Source organism: Nicotiana tabacum, chromosome 22 (genome assembly GCF_000715075.1).
Source record: "Nicotiana tabacum cultivar K326 chromosome 22, ASM71507v2, whole genome shotgun sequence".
Classification (NCBI taxonomy): domain Eukaryota; kingdom Viridiplantae; phylum Streptophyta; class Magnoliopsida; order Solanales; family Solanaceae; genus Nicotiana; species Nicotiana tabacum.
The window spans coordinates 213,549,545-213,560,246 of record NC_134101.1 but is presented as its reverse complement, the minus strand read 5'-3'; the positions used below and the strand labels follow the sequence as shown (position 1 = coordinate 213,560,246).

At 41.7% G+C, this 10,702-nt stretch overlaps 1 non-coding gene across 1 annotated transcript; it reads right to left on the bottom strand.

Moving 5' to 3' along the window:
* Positions 1-232: 232 nt before the first annotated feature.
* Positions 233-339, bottom strand: LOC142176863 (small nucleolar RNA R71). Its single transcript, XR_012705669.1, has one exon. It is a non-coding gene; the product is annotated as a small nucleolar RNA R71 (small nucleolar RNA).
* Positions 340-10,702: the final 10,363 nt, after the last annotated feature.

Sequence of the window (10,702 nt, the reverse complement as noted above, 5' to 3'; positions counted from 1 at the left end):
AGGACACAAATTGAAGATCCTTAACAACACTTGAAGAATTTCCTGTCAATCTGCAAAACCCAAAGGCAGCCCAAACGTAACTCCGGAAGCAATCAAGCTGTTATTGTTCCCATTCTCAATGATAGGAGCTGCCCAGACCTGGCTAAACTCACTCCCCATTAATTCCATAATAACTTGGGAGGAGTTAGTCAAGCAATTTGTGAACAAGTTCCACCCACCCAACAAGACTGCTCAACAAATTGATGAAATTTTGAGTTTCAAATAGAGACCAATGGAGACACTACATGAAACATGGGAATGTTTCAAAGGGATGCTAGTTATATGTCCGCACCATAGTATTCTAGATTTGATGCTTCAGCTGGTGGAGCATTTTTGAGCAAAACATGGAGAGAAGGCCAGGGTCTGCTTGACAAGAAAATTTGGGATGGACAACCAGGAATGCACCTATCACTCCAGTGGTTCACTCAGTGCCCTTAGATCCATCCAACTCTATGGCTGAAAATATGGCCACCTTATTGACACAAATGAGTATACTCACCAAGAAGGTGGAAGAGTCAAGACAAAAGCAACAGGTACACATTGTAGATACTACCAATGTGGGCTTGTGCACATCTTGCATTAGTCATCCAATTGGTAATCAGTGGAATGTGGAACATGATCACCATCACTACCCTGAAGACATGAACTATGTGTCTAATTATGGAGGCCAGAGACAGGGTGGTCAAAATTGGGGCTAGCAAAATCAGCCGTACAGGCTAGTCCAGCCACAATTCAACAATGGGAACATGTGAGGTATGAGACCTCCTAACAATATGGCACCTTACCCAAGACCACAGGGATACAACAGTCAAAATCAGTAGTAGGGGTATCATCCTCCTCAGCTGCAGCATAGTGGACGACAGAAAGATGGGTTTGCTAGACTTGAGGCAATGAGGCAGCAGGTTATTGGGTCTAATGCAAAAATTAGTGAAAGAGTAGATGCTCATGATTCAGATATCAAGAATATTGAAGTGCAGATGGGCCAAATTTCGATGTCTCTAAACAATCGTCCTCATGGGACATTACCTGTAGACACTTAAAATAAACCCAAACGATCAAGGCCCGGAGCAACTGATGGCAGTGAGTCTAAGGAATGGCAGAAATTTAGACGTGGAGAAAGAGAGGGCTCGAGAAAGCGTACAGGCTGAGACACTCATACCCATACCCATTGAGCTAGATGAGTCAACGAAAATAACAGAGGTGATAGTCCAGCCGGCCCAGGAAAAACATAACATTCAGATTGAGATTGAGAAAAAAGTTGAGACAGCCCAGGAACAAGTAGTTGAGGTGGAAGCTAATAAAGAGCATTCCCGAATCATTGGGAAGAAGAGACCTCCCGCACCATTCCCCCAGAAGCTGGCTATGTACCAAAAAGAGGAGCAATACAAGAAATTCTTGGAGATGCTAAAACAAATCCAGGTAAATATTCCATTGATAGATGCTTTGAAAGAGATGTCTGGGTATGCAAAAATGATGAAGGACTTAATGTCTCGAAAATTCGATTTCCAAGACTTGGCCACGGTGACTCTTACTTAGACCTGCAGTGCAGTGGTGACTAGACTAATTGCGGAGAAGCTATCTGACCCGGGGAGCTTTACAATTCCCTGCACTATTGGTAATTTTGTTTTTGCTAAGGCACTTGTGATCTAGGGGCCAGCATAAATCTTATGCCCCTGACGATTTATAAGAGGTTGGGGATTGGAAGAGCTAGACCCACCTCTATGTTGTTGCGGCTGGCTGACAGGACTGTAAAAAGACCCTCTGGTGTCTTGGATGATGTGTTGATTCAGATGGGGAAATTTGTATTCCCTGCAGATTTTGTGATCTTAGACTACAAGGTGGAATTCCCATAATTTTGGGAAGGCCGTTATTGGCCACTGGGAGAGCTCTCATTGATTGTGAGACTGGGGAGCTCAAGATGAGATTTAACGATGAAGAGATAGCATTCAATGTGCAGAAATCTATGAGGCGACCAAGTGAATTTGCCAATTGCTCTCTTATTGATGCCATGGATGTAATTGTAGAAACTGATGATGAGATTCTAACTATTAAGGACCCTCTTGCTGCATGTGTAATGAATTTAGATGAGGTGAATAGGGAAGAACTGGTAGAATGGGTGTTGGCATTAGAGGGCAGAGGGTTCTGGGATAGAACTCTTGAATTTGAGCCCTTGCACTTAGAAAATAGAGAAACTCCTCCAGCCAAGCCATCCATCGAAGAACCACCAAAGCTGGAATTGAAGCCACTGCCCGCCCATCTCAGGTATGAGTTCCTAGGACCTGACTCCACATTACCTGTTATTATCTCATCTAGTTTGTCAGATGTCAAGCTCAACAACTCTTGCAGGTACTCAAGGAGTGTAAGATTTCCATTGGGTGGACCATGGCAGACATTAAGGGGATCAGCCCCGCCTACTGTATGCATAAAATTCTACTAGAAGAGGGACACAAACCTTCTAGGGAACACCAAAGAAGGCTGAACCCAAATATGAAGGAAGTGGTGAAGAAAGAAGTGATAAAGTGGTTAGATGCGGGAATCATTTTCCCAATCTATAACAATAGCTGGGTTAGCCCAGTGCAATGTGTGCCTAAGAAGGGTGGCATGACAGTGATCAAAAACGATAACAATGAACTGATTTCAACAAGAACTGTCACAGGCTGGAGAATTTGCATGGACTACAGAAAGTTAAATCTAGCCACCCGGAAAGACCACTTCCCACTTCCCTTCATTGATCAAATGTTAGATAGATTGGCAGGGAGGTCACACTTTTGTTTTCTGGATGGGTACTCAGGGTATAATCAAATCTCCATTGCACCAGAGGACAGAGAGAAGACCTCTTTCACTTGCCTATATGGCATTTATGCCTTCCAGAGGATGCTATTTGGAATATGCAATGCACCCATCACATTCCAAAGGTGCATGATGGCCATATTCACTAACATGGTAGAGGACATAATAGAGGTATTCTTGGATGATTTCTCAGTGGTGGGAAACTTATTCGATGAGTGCCTAATAAATATGACGCGTGTGCTGAAATGGTGTATTGAGACTAACCTGGTTCTTAATTGGGAGAAGTGCCATTTCATGGTACAAGAGGGAATAGTCTTGGGGCACCGGGTGTCAAGCAAAGGAATTGAGGTGGATCGCGCTAAAGTTGACGTGATAGCAAAGCTGCCACCTCCAACTTCAGTCAAAGCAATCAGGAGCTTCCTTGGGCATGTCGGTTTCTACCGGAGATTCATAAGAGACTTCTCAAAAATCGCCAATCCTCTTTGTAAGTTGTTAGAAAAAGATCACCCTTTCTTGTTTTCTGATGATTGCAGGGTAGCATTCGAGGAGTTGAAAAAGAGGCTAGTCACAGCACCCATCATTGTTTTCCCCAACTGGGAGCAACCGTTCGAACTCATGTGTGACGCTAGTGACTAAGCAATGGGGGCAGTACTGGGACAGCGGAAAGATAAGCTAATGCATCTAATATACTATGCTAGTAGAACGCTGAGTAAAGCCCAGTTGAACTACACTGTGACTGAGAAGGAGATGTTGGTTGTGGTGTTTGTTTTCGACAAATTCAGATCGTACCTGATTGGCTCTAAGGTAATTGTATACACTGATCATGAAGCTCTCAGGTACGTGATTAAGAAGAAGGAGTCTAAGTCGCGCCTGATTCATTGGGTGTTGCTACTGCAAGAATTTGACCTTGAAATTCGTGACCGTAAGGGCACAGAAAAACAAGTCGTTGGCCATCTATCACGACTTGAGGGAGCTGAAAAATCAGTTGAGGTTGAGGATATTCTGGAAACCTTTCCAGATGAGCAGCTGCTCGCTACTAGTCTTGAGGAAGTGCCATGGTATGCAGACTTTGCAAATTACCTGGCCAGCGGTATAGCTCTCTATGAACTTTCCTCTGTACAAAAGAAAAAGTTTTATCGTGACTGTCGCATGTATTATTGGGATGAACCTTACTTGTTTTGAATATGTGTTGATAATATGATCTGGAGGTGCGTCCCCGAGATAGAACAATCTTCTATTTTGCAGGCATGTCATGCATCAGCGTATGGAGGGCATTTTGGAGGAGTTAGGACAACTGCGAAAGTGCTAGAAGCCGGTTTCTTTTGGCCAACAGTGTTTAAAGATGCGCACCAATGGGTGAAGGGCTGCAATGAATGTCATCGAACCGGGAACATTTCCCGTCGCCATGAGATGCCCATGAACCCGATTCAAGAGGTGGAAGTATTTGATGTCTGGGGGATTGACTTCATGGGACCCTTCGTCAGCTCCTTTGGCAATAAGTACATACTTGTTGCTATGGATTACGTGTCCAAATGGGTAGAAGGTGCATCGTTACCCACTATTGATGCAAGAGTCGTGGTGGGATTTTTGAAAAAGAACATATTCACCCGTTTTGGGATCCCGAGAGCAATTGTCAGTGACGGAGGCACTCACTTCTGTAATCGAGCCTTCGAGAAGTTTCTAGCAAAGTATGATATACGCCACAAGGTGGCTACCCCTTATCACCCACAGACTAATGGACAGGTGGAAGTGTCTAATAGAGAGATAAAGAGTGTATTGACCAAGATTGTAAATGCCACAAGAACTGATTGGGCAAAAAAGCTATTTGATGCACTCTGGGCTTATAGAACTGTGTTTAAAACACCAATTGGTATGTCACTATATAAGTTGGTGTTTGGGAAGGCCTGCCACTTGCCAGTAGAACTTGAACACAAAGCTTGGTGGGCACTGAAACAGCTGAACCTAGACATTGAGACTGCGAGCATAACGAGAATCACTGATTGCATGAGCTTGACGAGTTCTGACATCTTACTTTTGAAAGCACAAGGTTGTACAAGGAAAGAATGAAGAGGTTGCATGACCAGAATATTGTTGAGTGACATTTCAAACCCGGGGACATGGTATTGCTCTATAACTCAAGATTACGGTTGTTCCCTGGTAAGCTTCAGTCACGATGGTCTGTTCCATTTTGAGTGGTCGAAGTATTCCCTTAAGGGGCTATAGAGATTGCCTAAGAGAAAGATTCTCACACATTTAGAGTCAATGGGCAGAGATTGATGCTATACATAGGCATGAAAAAGCCAAATGAAGTGTCAGAGATCCACCTAACGGAACCTCAGAGGTCGAGCGAGCCTTAAATGCACTTGTCTGCGTCGTGCCACGACATTAAATCAGGCGCTGCGTGGGAGGCAACCCACGAATGTTGTTGTTAATATTTTTGTATGTAACTTTCAAAAAACAAACGTCAGCACCACGATCGCGGCAAGACCGCGGTAGAGGCCAAGTATTCTGCCTCGAATTCTCTAGACTCATCGCGACTGCGGTGGGACAGCGGTGAGACGATATCATTATGTCTTGAGGCATTAAGCCCACCACGACCACAGTGGGACCGCGATACGATCGCGATAGTTCGGCGTCAGGTAAGTATTTTTTATTTTTTATTTCTTTTCCATTTTTTTTTATTTTATTCAATTTTCTTAACCCACCCCCTAATAATATCAAACCCCCCTTCTTATGCCACCAAAACACCCGATCCCCTTCTCTATTTCCCCATCTCTCTCTCTCTAAACCCTAACCCCCCAATTCCCTCATCTCCTTCTCTTCTTCTTCTTCACTCCCCATACCTCCCCCATCCCACTCCTCTAATTCTCTCCTCCATCAAGGTATGTCTTTCTCCCTTCCCTCATCTTTTGTATTTTATTTTAGTTGTTATGTAGTTTAATGTTTGTAATCGTGTAGTAATATTTTGGTAGATTTTTGTTAGTTTTCTTCTTGTTTTCTTTTGAAATTCGTTTTTAGGTTTATTGGTGAAGGGGTTGTGTGTATAATATGGTGGAAAGGCGGAGGTTTGTGGGTGATTGCTCAGTTTAAGTGTGGGTTGTGATGGTGTAGTAGAATCGTTGATTTGGGGGAAGCTTTGATGTATCCATATGGGCTATGTGTATGATGAAATTGTCCTGCCCACAAGGTGTTTGGGAAATAGCCCCAATGGAGTTATAAGGGCTAATGTGACATGGTTGTGGTGAAGTCTGAGTAACCACTCATAATCACACATTTCACACACTCACTGATAGGAGTTTCTCTGTTTGATAGGTACAATGAATCCATCTAGGAAGACATGCAACACCGGGTCCTCCGCTAGTGGACCGGGAAGCTCCTCCAGAGCTAGGGGTAATCCAGTGTGCCATAGTTTGACAACACGAGGTTTGTCTCCAAACAGGCGGAGGATAGGTACAATGAAAAAGTAGCTAAGAAATTTCTACATGAGGTGCATATTGACCGACAAGCCTTAGAGATGGAATGCCCGAATATCTTTAATAAGTTGAGGAGGTGTCAGTTGGACATCTTCTTCAAGGTACCGGAGGAAGCCAATGTTCAGATGGTAAGTGAGTTCTATGCTAACTGCCCGGAACATGAGAATGGAGTTGTTATTATCCGCAATACACAGGTAAATGCGTCCATCGAGGCCATCCGCAGGGTGTACCAGCTTCCAGTGTTCAGGGGGAACTCTAATGATTATCGTACTTTTAGCCGAACACGTGCCTTGTGGGGAACTCTTCTTAAGACTATCTGTGTGCCAGACAGAGAATACATATGGATAAAGCACCGAATCACACTTAACTCCCGGTCTCTCAATTAGGAGGCTAAGTGTTGGCTCACCATTATCAATAGTCGGTTGTTTCCCACCAGCAATACGACCGATGTTAATCTACCACGGGCGGCAACGATCTACTGTTTCATGGCCCACAGGGATTTTGATGTGGCCCGGCTCCTCCATGACAAGATGCTCATTAGATCACCTGAGTTGCTCAAAGGCTTCTACTTCCCTTCTCTAGTCACCAGGCTGTGTCGTCTTGCTAGAGTCTATGAAGACCCTAGAGTTGATGGGAAATTGCCACTGAAAGCCCCATTCCTAGCAAGAAAAATCAGAATTGGGATAGAGCGGTGGTGAATATTGATGAATCGGATGATGAATTTGATGATGATGATGATGCTAAGGCAGTTGAGATCCCACCACCTACAAGAGTTAATAAGGCGGGCCCTTCACAGCCCCACCAGAGTACCCGTATGACAACGTTGGAGCAGGAGATGGCTGGGTTGCATACCTCAATCACTGATTTGGGTGCCCACATAGATGCGGTGGTTGACCGGCAGGAAGTCGGAGAAGAAATTCTTAGGCTGGCTGAGAGCTCTGGGTCGTGCTTGCAATGTGAACCCAGACACCGTCTCCGATCACGAGTAATCTTTCAGGGAAGTTCTTTTACCTCACTGTTCTTTAATTTTTTATGCCATGAGGACATGTCTACATTTTAAGTGTGGGGTGGGGGATACTTCAATGTATGTATATATTTGTAACAATTTGTCTGTTTGAATTCTTTTTGTGTTTTGATTTAATTGTTTTTAGTTTTTTGAGTAATAGTCTCAGTAGGTAAGTTAAAGTAGGTAAGTGACTTGTCCCGACGATGGATCTCTTTCGATGGGGTTCTTGAGGGACTAAGTAAGAAAAAAAGAGAAAAGAACAAACGGAATATGGAGACTCTTCTTGATGACGAATATTTGAAACAATTCTTGAGGGAAGTAAGTCTAGAAAAGAAAAACCAAAAAGATTTGTTAGTAGTTTAGTAACTCCCCCTTGGTTTTTCTTTGGGTCACGGTTCTTTTCCAAGGGTTTAGCTTGAACCTAGTGTAGGTAGTTTTTGTTTATTTTATTTTATTTTATTTTAGTTAGCATTAATGGGCTACGAGCTAAAATAAGAAGAGAATCCCTTGGCGTGAATACACCTGAACACAATCGACACTAGAGTGCAACGCCTAGTCTCAATGGTTGAATCTTGCTAAAGTGCCTTAAAGTTTTATGTTTGTAGTTAACTTGAACACTCAAAAGAGAATGTCCTGATAAATCAATACGGAGTGAGTCATGTGCCATGTGTGTGTTAGATATACTGTATTTTGTGCTTTACATTTGATGCCTAGAACTTGCCCTGTGTGTTTGCAAAACAAAATAGTAGCTCCATTCAATATTAGAAGTGATATAGGCATTTCTTTGTTAAGCCAGATATATATAACGTAAACCCACCTGAATGTAATACATCTTAGTTAACCCCGTTGAGCCTATAAGCCTATTTCATTGGCAACCACATTGCGAACCTTACCCAATTGTTTCAATAGTCTTCTGTTTGAACCCTTTTACCTCCCATAAGCACTTGAATGATATTGAAATTATGCAAAAGTGTGGGGTGGTGGTTTGGTTTTTGAGTGGAACCATCGAAGTAGAGAAAAGGTGCAAAGTTTTGAAGATTAAAAGAATAACAACCACGGAAAAATAAGAAGAAAAACAAATGAGTAAATGTAGTAATGGATAAGTGGTGGTTTGTTACAATTGCACCTAATGGATGGGGATGTTGTAAATAAAAGATGGTGGAGTGTTTGGTTGACATAAGTATGGTTTGAAGGTTAATGTAATTGTATTAAAAGTGCTTAGGGAGGTTAGTCACTATATCCAAATATATCCTACCCATCCTTTAGCCTATATTACAACCAAGTGAAGTCCTATTGATCTTAGACTGAGTAGGCTCGATTAGTAGAGTAGTACACTACGGGCAAGCCTATGGTGCATCTTTGTGGCATGTGAATGTTCTTTTTGAGAGTGAGCAAATTTTGTCAATCTAAGTTCCTAATTGTTGTAAATATCATTATATGTGGGACTACTCTCTTGTGTGATGTGAGGGCATGTGGTTTATAAGGGAAAGGTAAGTCTCGACTCTCGTATAGAGTAGTTTGAGTAAGTGTGAATGTTGCATGGTACGAGAGATTCGACTATTGAGGCAAAGGTTGTTCACCACTAGATACGAATTTTGGTAAATTATTCAAGGTGTGAATCGTTAAGGGAAAAGCTTAGGGAAGAAACTTTGATAGAATGCGGTGGATTACTCGAGGACTAGCAATGATTTAAGTGTGGGGGTGTTGATATTAGGCTATATAGATGATATTTACACCTTAATATTACCATGCTTTATCGTTGTTTTATAGGAAAATTGATAACAAAATTCTCTAAATATTGTTCTTTTGCTTTGCAGGAATTAATCTGAGTGAGAAAGCACTACGGAGTATTTTGGAGTCGATAATGTGAAGAAAACGCCCAATCGAGAAGTACCCAAGCACAAAGAAACACAAAATGGAATAAGTGAATTCCACCGCGACCGCGGTTCCGCCGCAGTGAAACCGCGGCAAATCAAGACTCGAGGCAGAATGTTCAGCGTTCACCGCGGTCGAGACGCGGTCTTGCCGCGACCGCGGTGAACTGTTCACTCGCCAGAAATTTGGGAACCAAAGTGTAACTCGGGGAAAACTTATCCCAAACCCTTATAAACTTTAGAAGCTCGCCCAAGATATGTTTAAGCTTGTTTTTAGACTACTTTGAAGGCAAAAACAAGTGTGAGAAGATCAACCAAACATTAGAGTTTTTCTACCTCCTTTTATTTTCTTGCAATTATCCATTATGAATAATTTAGTAGTTTATCTTGTTTTTTCATGAGTAGCTAATTCCCTAGTCTAGGGTTTTGATGGAACCTATTGAAGGATGAACTTCTTGTTATGTTAATATAGTTTGCCTAGTTTAATCTCTATTTGCTCAACTATGTGCTTGTTGTAGTTAATTGACAGGATCCTCAATTAGTTGTGCCTATTTAGTGTGCATAACTCGGGAGAGAGTGCATATTTAGGTAATTTTTGAACAACACCACTCCCAAAGTATATGAAGGATCAATAACTGAGGGTTTAAAGGCGGGATTAGGGATAACGAAGCCTTGGGTGCAATCTAAAGTGAGCTATAATAAATAAAGCCAGCTAGTGTATCTCGGGAGAGTACGTCTAGTAAATTAACGTGATTACTCGGGAGAGATTTATGCTAGTAAGAGTTCTCATGATTGATAGAGGTGTTTAGGCAAATCTATGTGAAACATAACTGGAAGGGATTCCATCAATAGGGGAAATCATAACCTTAGAACCTTCTCTTAATTATTTACAACTCGATCTTAGTTAGTTTTCAGTTGCTTATTACATTCATTCGTAGTTTGTAAAAATACCCTCAATTGTTATTTACAATGTTTGGGAAGTTGATTCCGTGGAATTTAGTAAGTCTAACGAGAGTAATTGATAGGTTAATTCCTTGTGGGTTCAACTCTAGGCTAAATACTCAGATAATATTTGCAATGTCCGCGTGTCCTTTTTATAAGGCATAGTTGGGCGTGATCATGCATTTTTAGGGTACAATTGCAATTACTTTGCAATTATAGCCCATGCATGCATTATTACATTATTTTACCGGACAATAGCCTTTTATATTTTTAAAATATTAAGTAATTATTTTAAAACATTTCTAGGCATGGACATCATTTTTTTTAATTTATTAACTATTTTTTTAAAATGGTTTTAGCAATTAAATGGGTATTTAACAAATGACACTTTTTTATTTTCGGACCTAGCCTAATTAAAACAACCTAATTTCAATTCCAATTAAATTAAAATTTGCCCAAATCTACCAGGCCTAATTTTTATCTGACCCTAACCTAATTAAACCTACCCGACCCAGTAACCCCATTTAATCGTGGTCGTTGATCTTTTAGAACAACGGCCCACGATTAAACTTGACATA